This window comes from Oenanthe melanoleuca, chromosome 3 (genome assembly GCF_029582105.1).
Source record: "Oenanthe melanoleuca isolate GR-GAL-2019-014 chromosome 3, OMel1.0, whole genome shotgun sequence".
NCBI classification, from domain to species: domain Eukaryota; kingdom Metazoa; phylum Chordata; class Aves; order Passeriformes; family Muscicapidae; genus Oenanthe; species Oenanthe melanoleuca.
Window position 1 is genome coordinate 99,382,233 of NC_079336.1, and position 16,308 is coordinate 99,398,540.

Sequence of the window (16,308 nt, forward strand, 5' to 3'; positions counted from 1 at the left end):
CACAGAAATTAGTATAGGATAGCAAAGAAGTATTTAGAAATTGAACAGCTCTCTTAGGAGTCTGTTTTTGTTTGGTTTGATCCTGAAGTGGAAAACCTGAATACTGTGCACTAAAAAGCATCCACATTCTGATAGAATCCTGTGTATATACCTATGCCAGTAATTATCACTGTCAGGCAGGAAAAAGTACTTTATTGAATTTGTCTGCATTTGCTGTTCTCTTTGCTGAGGCCATTTGGGCTGAAAATTCTCACAGGGAATTTCTGCTACAAGGACAATTGGTTGGAAATATTTAGGCAACAGGGAAGCAGCTGCTGCCAATGGGAAAGCTCACCGAGTAGAAGATGCTTCCAAACCTTATCTCAACCTCCCTCAAAAATCAACTTGACATTTCCCCCTTATTTCTCTCACATGAATCTTGGGGAACAGGGCGGGCAGTGAAAATGGAATGAGGGAAAATCCGGACAAGATTCTGCCTGGAAACCGGAATGGATCCGGGTTTTCACCCATACTGGATCCCTTCTGGTTTCCAGGTGGAATCCAGTCCGGGTCTTCCCCCACACTGAATCCATTCCAGTTTCTGGGCATAATCCGATCCGGGTTTTCCCCCCCCCCCCCACACCGGATCCATTCCGGTTTCCAGGCATAATCCAGTTTCCGTGTTCTCCCCCATATCGGATCCATTCTGGTTTTTGGAAAACCCAGAAACCAGAACGGATCCGGCATGGAGGAAAACCCAAACCGGAGTTTAGCCAGAAAGTGGATTGGGGGACAGTCCAGACTAGATCAGTTCTACAAATTTTGCATGGATCATCAAGAGATATCTGGAATACCATTCCTCTGAAAGCTCTATCCAAAGTTTGGATTTGATTTCCATTTCATTTTGCAAACAGAAGGGAAATTTTTTGCCTTTGTGAGCCTGATCTTACTTTCACTAATGCCAACAGAAAGAAATTAATTTCCACGGGAGCAGCCTCTCAATTTTCATTGTTAATATCACCACACAAAGTTTTTCACTTGCTGCAAGAGCAGAGCCAACAGATATTTCTCACTGAAGCCAAAGGGAAACCTCCCTTTTGTTTCCATGGATTTTCCAAGCCCAGATTGCCCCCATTGGTTCTGTAAGATGTTAGGACCAAGAGTTTTAAGAAAACCTTAAGATTAACAATGTGTTTAACACAAGCCAATCCACCCACCCTTCATGTTGTTGTCTCCCTTCTCATCTGCAAAGGGCCTTGATTCCAAGCCTACACATTCCCAAAAGTCCCACAAGAAGCCACTTCCATGACTCTCTCACCCTGCTGCAGTTCCCATTTTATAAAGCTATAGGATTGCTGTGGAGATCCGTGCTAGGATTTCCAGCAGCCCCAGATGTGAAGGGGTGGTTTATCACCTCTGGGAGTGGAGCTGTAAAATCCCAGTGACCTTTTTAACACCCTGCCCCTCCCCTCGAGGTTTGGGATTAAAGACAACCCTTCACCCACCATGTCCTTCCATCGGACAGCAGTGATGGCAATCAGCTCTTTGCTGTCTCAGACACACACAAAGCCAAGTTCTGCTAAAAAAAATCTCCATGGAAACAAGTAGCTGCTCTACCCCTGCGGCCTAAGGCAAGCAGGACTAGGGGAAATGACACTTGTTCTGCTGTTCCTCAGTTAGGAATAAAAACAGCCATGGCCTCACAAAGTTATTACTCCATGCACTGTTCTTGTGCCACAGACAGAAATCTCATCCCTGCTTTTGAGGAGGAGGCTGTGGAGACAGCCATGCTCTCACAGCCTCCCCCCCTCCAATAAATTTTGGGATTTTGTGGAGGTTTTTTTCCTAATGGTTGCCAGGATGAGCTCAGCTGCTCCAGCCAGACTACATATTTGTTCCTGATGGTTCTGGCAGCTCAATAGCAGGCAAGGTTGAATATTAAACACGATTAGCTGCTCCACACAGAAATGAATCCCAGCTATCTTCCATTTAGTGGAAGCCCCTTGCAATTAAAAGCACTTCTGAATGAAGTGACTTGCAGCAAGGAATAAAAATTTCCCTGATTGTTGTTATCAAGGGACACATACTCATTCCAGTCCAGAGCTATGTGGACAGAATGTGAACAGCAGGAATGCAAAAGCAAGTCACAAAGCAAATGAAAGGAATTTTTGCCACCACCACAAAAAAAACCCCAAACAAAAAACCCAAACTCAACCAACACCAATTCAAACCTGATATTTCACTTTAGAGCAAATGTTTGGAAAACAAAAACAGAAGTGAAGTGCCATTTGGTTAGGGGCAAGCAGGTCACTGCCAGGTGAGCACCATCTCCTTCACTCCATGAAAAATTGTGTCCAACTCTTCTGTGATTTAAGGAACATTTAAAGATATTTCCAACAAGAGAAAACCAACCAATCAGCCCTAAAAAGCTTCAGGTTTCCATCTCAACAGATCCTGGTATTTGCATTAGCAAAGTTTCTCCAGCAGAGCTGAAGGTTTGAGGGGTTTTCTTTTTTGGTGCCTCTCTGCTCCAAAAACCCACCTCAAATTTGTATTTTTGGCTGTAAACCACACTCCACTCAAGCACAGATTTACCTCTACCAGCATCTGATAAGATTTTGGGGCTAAACTGTGGCTTGACTTTGTTCAGGCGCCTAAGCTGAAGTTGTGTCTGACTGATTCCCCCCATGCCCACACTCATTAACTTCAGCTGAATGATTTTTATGAAGAATACTTGTATGCTGCTCAATCTGCTTCCTGTTCAGAGGAAAGCAGACACTCTTAAAAACTTTTCTGAGCAACTCATTTTTTCAGAGGCATTGTGATAGCTGCTGTTAAAATATAAAAACAAAAATAAAGCCCCTGCTCTCTGTGGAAAGGCAGAAGGGGAGAGAGATTTACAAAGAGATTTTTTTTAAGGAAAAAAGGCAATTAAAACTGTAAATAGAAGGTTAAAAAAATAGATGCCTCAGCAGCATATTTGATCAGAAGATATATTTTTTTTTTGTTTTACATCTAAGGCCAGGTATTGGTTTGCAGACATCTGTAGAGCCCTGGTGAAATAAATGCAGCTGAATCAAAGATCCCAGCTGATGATAAAATCCATCACATGTGGGGCACTCTGAGGGAATATTTAGGTAGATAATGAGCAATGTAGATCACTGTGATCCAGTAGCAGAGATCTTGTCCCTTCACACCCCTGAGAGCTGCTCGTGCTAAGCAGAGCTGTCACATCTCCCTGCCTGAGGTTTGTTAGTGTAGGGGGGAAAAGGAAATAAAAAACCAGAGCAGACACCAAACCCATTTTGATTTAAGGTTTAAACGTGCCAGCCTATCAGACAGGCCTGACAGGTGATTAAATGTCTTGCTGCTCTGACTGGAGGCACAGGGGAAATGCTTTTCTCTCAGGATCACAGTGTGTATGTTGTGCTGTGCAGCCCTCAGGGAAACAGCTGAGGCAGGAAGGGATCACTCAGAAGGGAATGGGCTTATTTGGTTATGAACCTGGATGTGCCATAAGAGAGTAAAAGCTGGAAGCAGTACAGGTTTATGAGTGATACCCAAGTATAATTCAGAATAATTGAAATAAATGCAGGATTAAATACTTTAAGCACTTGAAAAGCTCTGTTCTGAGTAACTTTCGAAGGCAAGTTTGTGCATTTCGCTCCCAAAGTGGCTTTCTTCCCACTCCACACCCACGAGGTGCACGTAGAGGACAGCTCAGCCCCTTCCAGCAAAGCTCTAATTGCAGCTTCTGCCAGAGTAAGGGGTCCCCTTCCACGGGAGAGGGAAAGGCAACTCCTGTGGCCCCAAGCTTGGAAGGGATTCATTACCATGCAAAGTGGCTGAGGAAGCAAGTCTGCAAAATGGCTTTCACTCCCAATAGCACCTCATTAGCAGCACAAACTGTCATGATAAAGAATTCAAATGCATTCAAGCCAACCAACCCTCTTTAAAGTGCCAGGCATAGTTTCTTATGTTAAATAATATATTTTCTCCCACACAGCAGCAGAACATCTCACCTACTTTCAAGCTTTTATAAAATCACAGTATTTGAGTAATTCCCACCATATCAAAGAACATTTTTAATATCAGCTGGAGGAAAGGGGTCACTCTCATTGCTGCCAGTTTCCACCAGCAAAGTGGATATAATTTGATTCTATGTAAACCATGCAGTGCAACTCTTGTGAGCATACAGTCTCCAAACATGACACAAAACAGTCAGCAAAATCCACAATAACACTCGAGCACCATTTTGAAGTGAATGACTTGAAGCCATGTACCAACTGCTATCTGTAAACTCACTAGTTTACACACCCTTGTACTTTGAACACAGTCCTCAGATCAATACTACTCACCCAAATAATAGTTTTTAAGCTATTAAACAAGAAATTCCCTCTACTGCAAAGAGTGCTCTCAGCTAAAGATGGCAGAGAGGATGTTTCAAGATTGTAGCTGCTCTTACTTGATAGGGAATTGGACAAGAGTAAACACCAGTGGCAAACAAACAGCCCAACATGAAACACACTGAAATGCAGGAAAACGATTTACACCACAGAAAACCATTCTTAGTGCTCTTTATGAAATATTTAACTCCTCTGGTTTGGAAATTTCAGGGGTTTTTAATACAATACACAGAAGTCTGTGTTTGTGCCACATGTAATTGGAAAATGTTGGCAGGGTGCACTCTTGAAACCTGTTGGCTGCAGCCTTAGAGCCCAGGGATGGAAAACAATCCATACAAAGGACTGGCAGTGTCAGGCTTGCTCTGCAGGGTGACAGGAAGCTCTTCAGAGAGCCCAAGACTGTTCTAAGTAACAATGGCACGGTTCTGTGCAATGCCCAAAACATCTGCTGTGTTTTGGGACGTCTATTAAATCCCAAGGATAGCTCAGCTTGGCAGGACTCTCTCATTTATAAAGGTACTCGTTCTGCATGCACAATTCCTGCTCCTGGGGCAGAGACACTGCAGCTCCTGTCAGCAGCACACTGCAGTCTGGGAGCTGGGAATCCTTGAGGATCCTAAAATGGATTGTCACACACGTGGAAAAACAAAGGCTGCATCAGCCCACTGCAAAAGGGTAATGCCTGCTGGAAAACAAACCAGTCAAACAGCTGAAACCCTGAGCTAATGAATCCATGCTTGTCTTTCCCAACTGCCACTGCATTTGGATCAAGCAGCTCTTGCAGCCAGGCCACAGAAGCAGATATCCCCTGAAATTCCCGTAACAGCTGGCTTCAGCAGCTTTGATGCAAGAATTTCTCTTGTGATTTATTCTCTCCATCTGATAATAATTTCAGAGAGGAAGCAGCACTATTGGCCTTCCATCAGAGAAAGCCAACACGGCAGTGATGGCTTCAGAAAGAAAGATTATGCAGATCACTTTTTTGCAAGCCCATGTCTCCAGTCACTGGCGTGATTGATGCCGAAGGGCCTGGCCTCCTGCACCTCAGCATTCACCACGGGAACAGCAATTCCAGGGAGCACAAAGGCTAATTCCAAGGATGCTGCCTTTTAATCACTGACTGGTTCTGGGCTGCAGGTAAAGGGCTTCAGTACAATCCTCTCACTGGCTGGGCACAAAGCAGCTGCTCACAATTAATACAATTACAACATCAGGCTGGTTAAGATCTTTCTAACCTGGGAAAGAATGTTAGCCAAGGTTTGGATTTGAAATGAAAAAGAATGGGAAAAGTACCTAAGAGGATAACAGCCCAGAATTAATTGGTGAGGAAGAGCCTGGAGATGGCCACATTTCAGCTGCCATCAATACAGCTAAATCAGAGCACCACCAACAGCAGCTAACAGCAGCAATTTTATTCTCCCTTCACACAGGCACATTCCCAGACCAGGTGCACGAGGTTCTGTAAGTGCTGAGGTGGGTGCCCAAACCCCAGCCCTGCAGAGCAGCGTTTTACATTGGGTGCAGCAATTCAAACCCTCCAGCCTGGGGTGGGGGCAGCAGTGGAAATCAGGGAGAGCTGAGAACCCAGCTTCCTTTTGGGAAAAGTTGGGCTGCACTGGCAGCAAAGTCAGGGGTACTGAAGCAAAGCCTCCTGCACACCTCAGATCTCTTGTGTAAGAAATGGGCAACACCAGAGCAGATTCTGACCCAGCACAAATTCAAGGACTCTATTAACTCAGCCCCAGAAAGACACTACTCATAACTGCACAGAAAGTTCTTTTTGGGGAAAAAAAAGAGTCTATATTAGCATCTCCAAAGTCACAAATAACATCTCATATTTCTAAGTATATAATTGATGCCTGGGATTTATTGTAAAAAGTAAAGGCCACTATTATAATGACTTCACTAAAAGTCATGAAATATTGTAGAAATGAAAAACTGCAGAGTTCTCTGGCACATCTGACTTGGAAATAGGCAATATATTTGCAAGTAAAATCAGATTAAGGTATTATATAATTGGATGAATAATCAAAAAATGCTCATTAAAGCGACAAAGGATGCTGATATAGCAAAATGCTCTCCCCTGACCTTCAGTGCTTTGTACTGTCCATTTTGACTGTTTCTTGCAGCCTGCCAAACAGAATAAATCCCAACTTTGGAACTACTCTTCAGCAACCCCCACTTTCAGCCATTTCCACCATCCACTAAAAATGTTCTTTTATCCCTCTAAGAGGTGCCTATGCAGTGGTGGGTCCTTGTGAGCTCACCCTGGTTCACTGCTGTAGGAGGTTAGCAGGACAAAAATGAAACCATTTTTCTCAGCCTACTAGTGATTAGGAGTTAGATACAGGGCAATTAATATTAAAATATTGGTGTTCCAATTTTTTTTTTCCTCAGAATATCATGAGACTACCATGGAAAGCTGATCTCCAAGGAATTCAGTCTCTGTGGTCAGATTTAAATGCATCTTTTAGACATGATTCTGTGAGATGACAACCAAAGTAAGCACATGTAGCAGCTATTATTCTGTTAGTCATAATTTCAATCAGCAGGCGTCAAACATCATTAGCTGTGATAGCTTAGGAATTTTGAGATATTTTTAAATGAAATACAGTCTTAATGGAACACTGCGAGGTGTATTTGTAATTATGTATCAGCTTGGCATTTGGCTTTTCCTCCAGGGAATACAAAAAGACAGTAGATGTGAAGAGAAATGACAAAAAGGAAGCTCTACAATAACTCTCAACAGAAAGGAAAGGAAAAAAACAGAACCACAGATCTTAAGCTACCAAAAGCTATATTTTAGCACCTCTGGCTTTTGGGGTGTTTTTTGTAGTTTATTTTTTAAAACAGAAGTAACTCAGATTTGCAAGTTCTGCAGCATAGGAGGAGGTTCAAGTGTTAATGAACTGAACAACACTGTAGTAAAAGATCATTTTTTAATAAAGAAATCCCAACTTCTTATTAGAAAAACCTATTTTATAGGTTTAAAAACTCCTATGGTACCTAGCCATGCACCCGCCACTTTCCTTTTTTAGCATTTGATTTCTGGTGTCTTAAAACGGGCCTTTAATACAAAACCACGTTAGCACTGGTTCTATACCAAAGCTTTAGCTGCTCCAACTTGGATCCCCACAAACCATTAAACACATGTGCTGTTCATTTAAACAACTTCACAAAAGCTATTCTTCATTTTCCAGCCAGCAAAATGATTTTCATATTAAAAATGAATGCAAACAGAAGCCAGTAATAGCTTATGTCATAAGCAAGACATACAGAGGAAGAAACATTCACAAGCTCTTACATATTTTTGCTTGCTATTTACATTTAAACCTGATAAATGTTTTAGGAATATTTAATACACATGGCAAAAATGCCATTAACACAATTCAAACCCTTCCCCACCATCATTCCCAGCTGAGCTCCTTAATGCAGCTGCCACCACCAAGAACTTTAGCCGAGCAGAAGGTACAAGCCACAGATAGATGCAAATGGTTCCTTTTTATTTTTTTACAGTAAGATAAGCCACTGCAAATTATGTTTATGGTTACCATGCAGTAAAAACCCGTTCACAGGAGACCCAAGAAGAGTAAGAACAGCTTTGTTTAGAGCCACAGTGTTTCCACACTCACCCTATTTGGCAAGAGGGACCTTTTCTCTCTCATGTAGCAAACACCTCTTCCCCTCAGTCCTCAATTACCAACATTTGGGAAAAAACTCCCAAAACCCAGCACTTTTAATACCCGTAACATGAAATTAAACCTCACCAGGCATAAACACACATAGCCCACAAATTCACAAAACCCACGAATTTCAGCGGTCCGAATCCCAGCTCCCTTTCCCGCCCAAACCAGGCCCCACACGGAGCCGCCTCAGGCGCTTACCGGGCCCTCAGGGAGCAGCTGCTGCCGTCCTCAGCCACGAGGGATCGGGGACAGGGAAACCCCACAGCCCTGAGGGATCCACGGGCAGGAAAATCCCAGAGCCGTGAGGGACCCACGGGCAGGAAAATCCCAGAGCCGTGAGGGATCAGGGGCAGGAAAATCCCAGAGCCGTGAGGGATCAGGGGCAGGAAAATCCCAGAGCCGTGAGGACCAGGGGCAGGAAAATCCCGCACGGCCGTGAGGGATCAGGGGCAGGAAAATCCCACACGGCCGTGAGGGATCCACGGGCAGGAAAATCCCGCACGGCCGTGAGGGATCCACGGGCAGGAAAATCCCGCACGGCCGTGAGGGACCCACGGGCAGGAAAATCCCGCACGGCCGTGAGGGATCAGGGGCAGGAACATCCCAGAGCCGTGAGGGATCCACGGGCGGGCAGGAAAATCCCGCACGGCCGTGAGGGATCAGGGGCAGGAACATCCGAGAGCCGTGAGGGATCCAGGGAGCAGCAGACCCGCCCTGCTGGGCTGCCGAGCGGGAATGGCGGGAGCACGGCAGCTGCCGGCAGTTACCTGATTGCAGGCGCTGCCATCAGCCCCTTGCTTTCGTTCACCTGTCTCACCTCCCTTGTATCTGTTTAATCATGTTTCCTCTGACAATGAGGGAGATCATATTCTGTTTTCTATACTATGATCCTTTTACAAAATGTCAGAAGAGTTGCTTGCTTTACTCGCAGTTTCCATTTTGACTAAAATTAGCTCTAAAAAGTACCCACTACTAAAGAGTACCCTGCATCCCTTTGACACACCAGAGGTTCAAGTGTTACATGTCTTTCACATCAGCCCAAAGAGATTCACTGAGTTCAGCAAATGCAGGACAAACCCCTTTGCAGCTGATGGAGAGACCTGTGAAAGCAGTGAGCCCTGAAAGAGGAGATGCCCAAAGGCCCCTCTGTGCTCTTGGCCATACACTCAGGGCTCATCAGCCATTTAAATACTCCTGCCATGAATAAAAGCAGCAGCTGCCATGTCTGAGAACTGCCATCATGTAACCTGACAGAAACAATTCAACAGAAATGGGGAAAAGATCAAAAAAGTGCTGTGAGGGTTTTTTTTTTTTTTTTTGTATATATATCCCAGATGGACTGTGTGGGACTGTGGCCACATGAGACAGCTAAGTGTAGGTTTATTAAATTCACAGGTAGCCAATGCCACATGTGCCATGAGGTAGCCAGGTGTATGTATGTGTGACGGCAGTGTTCACTGCATTTTACATTCTTTCTAGTAGAAAGCCACACAAAATAAAGTCTGTAGGCTTTGGTGGTTTCTCCTGTTGCAAACCCATTGTCTGCATGGTTGCTTCCCTTTTATCCTTCAATGCAGCAGGCCATTTCAGGGTACAGATAATATTTCCCATTCTTACTTTGAAAATGTTTCACTGACCATCCTTAGACCTTGATTTACTCTCCTTAAATCAGTGAGAGTATTTTCAGTCCTTCAGTAGGGCTCACAAGAATGAAGCTTCACTTTAAAGTCTTCACTGAACCACCTTGGACTGGTTTTCTCTGCCCTCACTCATGTGGAGTCTTGTGGTTGCTGCATTCTTAGTGATTTAGGAGAAAACCCACATGAAAAAATTGCTCAGTGAAAGCAAAAATGGTAAGGGTTCTGGAAATGTGATCCCAAGCGTCATTACTGAAGGCTGTATTGCAGCATTTACAATTCACTCTTGGGGGAAAGTCCACTCAGTGACTTAGCCATAAAGGGGGATGGTGCAGGGAACATGAGAAGCTTCTGTACAAAGGTCTGGAAATATGTATTTGCACAGAACAAAAGGAAAATGAAAAATCTGCCTTAAAAGCCAAATGAGTTTAAAAAATCATTTTCCTGGCCCAGAATTTACTATGAATAGATCTTTTCAGAGCTAAGCAGTGCTAAGAAAAGTAAATGCTTCTCTGAAGCCAGGTTTCAGCTAAAAAAAAGGTGTTCCTGTATTTCTCCTTCTCTCATAAGCTCCAACTCCTTTCTGTTGGTTCTGCCTCTTTCTTCCTACACTAAGTAAAAAAATAAAAAAAAAAAAGAGTGGATCTGGACAAGTTTGATAGTTGGACTCAAGTCTTACATTTGTAAAGAGGGGTTTTTTATCAGAATGGCATCTACAAATTGAGAAAACAAACTAGAAATCTAACAACAACATCCACCTTTGTGGTTTTATCTGACAGATGGAAAGAGGTGTGAAAATAGCCTGTCTAATATCCCTTTTCCTACATCAACTCACTTGGGGAAAAAAACATCCTTACACTAAATAAAGCTCATGGAATGTATTCTGAAGTCATCTCCCTATATTTAAAACAGATTTCCTTCTCATGTCATGCTGAAGTGATGTCAAACATGGTTTTCACTTGAACCAGGTTAGAGAGCTGGCAGCAGTTTCAGTGCCTCCTCTGCCAAACTGGATTTACCTGGAATTTGAAAGTCTTGATGGTACAGTCTGAGAAAATCACTTTTATAGCCCTGATGGTTATGGGCCACAAAATACACTCAACAGATAATAATGATAGTAATAATAATAGTAATAATAATAATAGTAATAACAACAACAAGAGAATGAAAAGAAGTCATTCCTTACCTAAAAGCCTAGGATCACTTTCTGCGAGGTAATGAAGGCTGAGCTGGAGAATTCTGCTCCAATTTCCTTCATTATTGACTGTATGGGATTGTCACTTCTCCAAACATGTCTGCACACTTTGTAAAACTCTTGTAACCTATCAATCACTGTGCTGTTTCTTGTTAACAGAGACCAATTTTTGTCAATATACTGCTAATCAATGTTACAGGAGTTGACTCTGCAGCTGCTACAATCCCAAACATTTAGTAATTCCATCAGAAGAAAGGCTGAGTATAAAAGCTGTAAATTCACCCAAAACACCCACAGGCTTCTAGATTTCATCCACTTTAATTTTGCATGCACAGGCTTTACCACAGAACTAAGGATTTATACATTGGCTACTTGCTTTGAATGAATTACCAGCAAAAGTCCAATTCTGCTTAGAAAGTCACTGAAATTCACAGCCACCAAACTGATGCCGTGTTTTTCAACACTCCAAGTATTGCATTTGTTTGTCAGGCTTTATTGACAGGAACTCTGCACTCCAGCCCAGGGCTGAGATAATTGGTAAGGGTCTATGACAGGATGTTAATTCACTTCTGCAGAGGAGAGGGATCTGTGAGGGTCCCTTGTTTTACAAATGCAACTGCACGGTACATTCAGCAGAATTCCTAAGGGCCACAGCTCTGGAGAGCCACAGGGCTGGATCAACTCTCCTTGCTGCTCCCTCTTAGCTCTTTTTGATCTTCTCTAGAGAGCTACTGAAAGAAAAAATAGCATTTCAAACACTTCTCTGGACAACCCCAGAAGTCTCAGGCAGATGTCTGTGAGCATGTCTGAGTGAAAGGCCACCTGCCGAGCTGTAAAGCACCACCTTTTAAAATTAAGGTGATTTTTCTCCATCCGTGGGGCTGCTTGGCACAGACACTGTTCCTAAAGACAGAGAATTCTGTCCCTGAAGAGCTGTTCTTGCAGCTACAAGTTGGAAATCCAGCCCTGGAGCAAAACATGAAATCTTAAGTGCCAAGATGCCTGAGTGCCTCCTGTCTTTCAGGGGATTCTCCCAGGCAATATGTTCATGTGGGATTTAGAGGCTTAAGTGCACAGCTCCTTGAATTTACAAGTACAGCCACAAAAATCACCCAAGACACTGCTTTTTATGTCATCAGGGTGCTACTGTTCACCAAATCATGGCAATGCTTTTGGCCTCATAAAAACAGTGCATGGACACCACTCATTTCATGGAATCATTTAGAATAATTTAGGCTGGAGAAGACCCTTTAGGATCATCAAATCTAACCAGTGCTTCCATCCCATGCTGGAATTCACTGGCAGGATTTCTTCATGTTAGTCTGGAATGCCAGTCTAATGCCAGGCATTCACTGACAGAATGGAAATTATCTGGGCTAGGATTTGGGATTCATTCAGAATGCTTTGCTGACCTGCCTGATCAACAGCCTTTTTCACTGTTAACATGACGAAATACTAGATGGAAAGCAGTGGACTGGAATTAGCTGCTTATCATGTTTCTGGCTGAGAAACACAAGGTGGCCTCACAACTTAAAACCTGACAAAATTTAAAAATTTTAAATTCCCAACTGTTATTTAGCTTCCCTTCAATGCTTGCTCTGTACCCTTCATCTTCCTTATTAGAGGCATGGACTGTGATCAGACTGTCTTTTCCTGGGAATGCAGAGACATCTGATACATTCTGGCTCTGAACCCCACTGCATTTCCCTCAAATGCCACTCAATAAAGACAATTTCCTGGATATCTCTTTTTCATTGCAGTGTTTCCAACTGGACCCCCTTATAGAGGCATGACTTTGTTTTTTCACACAGGAATCTTTGCCAGGCTGAAGTGTCACAACGAGGAAAGGTGACAAACCCCACCAAACCTCTGCAGAAAGGGTCAGTGTCCCTGTGACTCAGAGATTTTGTTGGGAGAAATGGTTTAAAACTGAGTTCAGGTAATTGGGCTGAGCACAGGGAAAGGGTGAAAGGGCTCAACTCTGATTTTAATGCAAACTACCAGAACTGTACCATCACTTAAAAAAAGGTAACCTGTGTTTGGAATGATAAAAAGCCATTTAAAAGAGGCTGGGTAGACTGAAAAGGAAGAAATAGATTAATAGATCTCCATGTGAGCCTAATTGATTTTGGGCATGTACTCCACAAACCCTTCACCAATGATTTATCTTCATTTGGGGGGTATAACACCGAGTTCAATCAGGTCCTCAGAGAGACATCCATCAAATGCATCATCAGCAAAAAGAAGTACTGCCTTCTCTTTCTATTTTATCTTTCCTTTTGCTTTCATATGACTTAAACAAAACAGGAGATCATTTTTCTTCTAAAAAATAAATAAATCACTGCTAGTTATTGAAGTAATTCCGGGACAACTAACCCAGCAGTATATATAACAATTGAATTTTCCCTCAACCATGAATGTTCTCTTTCTCTGGGTAGCAACACAGTAGCCAAGAAAGTTTGGAAAGACATGAGGCAAAGGCTGTAGTAAGAGGTTTCAATGGGGTTTGGAAAAGGTGGGGATAAAAAGGAACTGGAGGGGAATCACTAGGAAGCTGCAGTCAGGACTAAAATTAAAATTACCTTAAACATTCAAATATGACAAAAGAGGATGGATCAAAAACATAACAGTCAGGCATGAAATGTAAAAAGTAAATGTTATGTCCCAATCACTGTCTTTTTTATTTGCCTACTTTTTCTGCACTTACTTAATAGTTCTGAGGAAGAGCAATCCACTTCTTTGAAATCACATTGAAGAAATGCATGGACAGCATCTGTTTCTGGGTGTGTAAGCTCATTGAAATAGACACCTCATTTATCATATTCCACCCTTTACTTTTTGTGACATTAAAACAACACTGAACTCCATCAGGGCAGAAAGCAAATGGCAATTTTGGGAACATTTCCCTCACTACTTCCCTTGCTTTTCAGAATTTTTGGCTAATCAGGTGGGTGCAGGGGTACCTGTGATAAACACAGAGTTCAGACATTTGCAGTTCTGTTCCTTCTTCCTGATGATGATTCAGACACATGGAAAAGCTGAGGAAGGAAGGCATCTTTGGTGATCCTGCAGTCCAAGCACCTCTCAGAGCACAGTCAGAACAGGTTACTCAGGACTGTGTCCAGTTGGACAAAAAAAAAAAAAAGCCCAACAACCAAAAAATCCCCAGCAATCAACAACTGAAATTCTCTGAAAATCAATTTACATCCACTTCCTCTTCCCCTGATAAGATTTTGCATTCAAAGCAACACAGGGCAGCAAATAAAAAAATAATTTCACTTTTTCTCTCAAGTTCAGAAACCCAGAGCTGCAGGTAGAACTCTCAGTGAGCTCTGAAGCCACACTGCCAGTCCCTATGCTTATTCTGTGAAAATAATAAAATGTGATTAGTTACAATGAAATACAATCCCCAAGTAATTGAGACAGATTCAGATTTAATTCATCTTTGCAAAGGAGTTGGAAAAGTTGATGGTGAAAAACAGCTCCCAGCATGAGAAAGTTTTTTTTTTTTTTTCCTGTAAAAAATGACCTAAGCTGAAAAGAAATATCCCTCAACAATGGGAAACCTGATCCTGCATGAAAATGTAAGCAGTGTAGGAATATCTTCAGCTTCTGGAAGACTGAAAATTTGGAATCATTCTCTGGTATTCTCCTGGAAAGCTTAACAGCAGTAGTGAAGGGTAAGATTTTCCTGAAGTTCTGTTAAAGCATCCTAGAGAAAATAACAGGGTTTAGACAACTATTCCTGTGTTATCTCTTAGATCTGGGAGGGGAAAGTGCTTATTGCTTCTGGCTCAAATGTGTGTGGAATAACAAAATAATGTGTCTGTGGGTGGTACAGAGCACAGGGAAACAGCTGGGGATGGGAATTCCTCCTCCAGCCACTGGCTGTGTGTCTGCTTCTGGTATTAATATTCCACTTCCCTGGATGTCACCTACACAGGGTGTGGGTTTTGGTGCAACTGGGGCACTGCTCCCCTATATGTTTGGGGGACCTAAAAGCAAAGGTCTGTTTAATCACTAAAATGAATTATTTTGCAAAGAAAGCAGAAATCAGTCTGATTTTTAAACCAGAAATACTCCCATTTGTGATCATCCAAGGAGTTTGTGGCAGAAATCATGTTCTATGACATCCATGGCCAAATGTTTTGCTCTGAGATTATCCATGGAGAAAAACTGCATTCAACCTTTAGTCTGCAATTTTTTATGGACCAATACATTTCAAATTGAGAAATTCAAAAGGCCAAACACCACTGTCAAAACCTGCAAATAATTCAGCTTAAAAACAATACAGGTCAACTATTTCTCCAAGGCAGTTGCCATGAACTGAACTGTCTCCTGTCTGTGCAGGGACCTCAGCTACACCATGCCCTGTTAGTACTCTACAAAGAAGTAGGAAAATGTAATTTTATTCAGTATACAAAATCTTCTATTAAAAACTATGGTCCTTGCTTTCTATTTTATGAATATTTAAAATCTCTAAGTGCAGTTTTTATATTCTCCATCCCTGAATACCACAATTCCCTTTGTGTTCAATGTGCTGATTTATTCTAGCTGACACCAATAATAGGTAACAGAAAAGACACCAGAGCATAATTAATTACCACAGGTGTTAATTAGATGTTCCACCTGGGAACAAGACAGATGGCAAGACAAACAGGAGTCAGACAGACAGGTATGGCTGAGTACCTCACAGTGTCCTGGAAAGATGGATGATGCCTCTCTAGGTGTGTGAGCTGAGAGGGAATGACCTTCACTGATGGAGAAGACACACTGTGGTAAGAAGTATTAATGATGAGACAAGTACCAGAAACTTCAGGTACAGGAGAGATGGAAAACCAAAGGAACAAGCAAATATTTCCTCAGCTTCACTAATTGAAATAAATGGAGATCCCAGCTGAGGAAGGGGATGGCATCTGAGTGAGTGGCAATGACCCCATGCTGAAGGATGGCTGGTGGCTCCCCACAGCTGCTGCTCGCTTTGCTGAATCCTCTCCTGGCAGGAAGAGTGATAACATGCCAAAGGCTTCTCATCCTTCTTTTTTCTCCCCTCTAATTGCTATTTTACTTTTCAAATAATCGACAGAGCTTAGTTATGCATTTTGTATTAGGCCAGAAGAGCTGTGGGAATGGGGAACACAACCCAAGCCCTTCCATCCCAGCTGCTGTAGGATCAAAAGATGGACTCTGTGCTCCTCCCTCCATCTCACTACCATGACCTCAGTGAAAAGAGAGAGACAAGAAAGAGCAAAGGAAATATTTCCTTTGAACCCCCTGCAGGAAAACACATTTCCTTACCCTAGAGTGTTTAAATGTCATATTCACACAATCTGGCAGATGAAATTCAAGAGAAGGGTTTGCCCCTTTCTAACAGGAAGGGATGTGCAGTAATGATATCCAGGTGC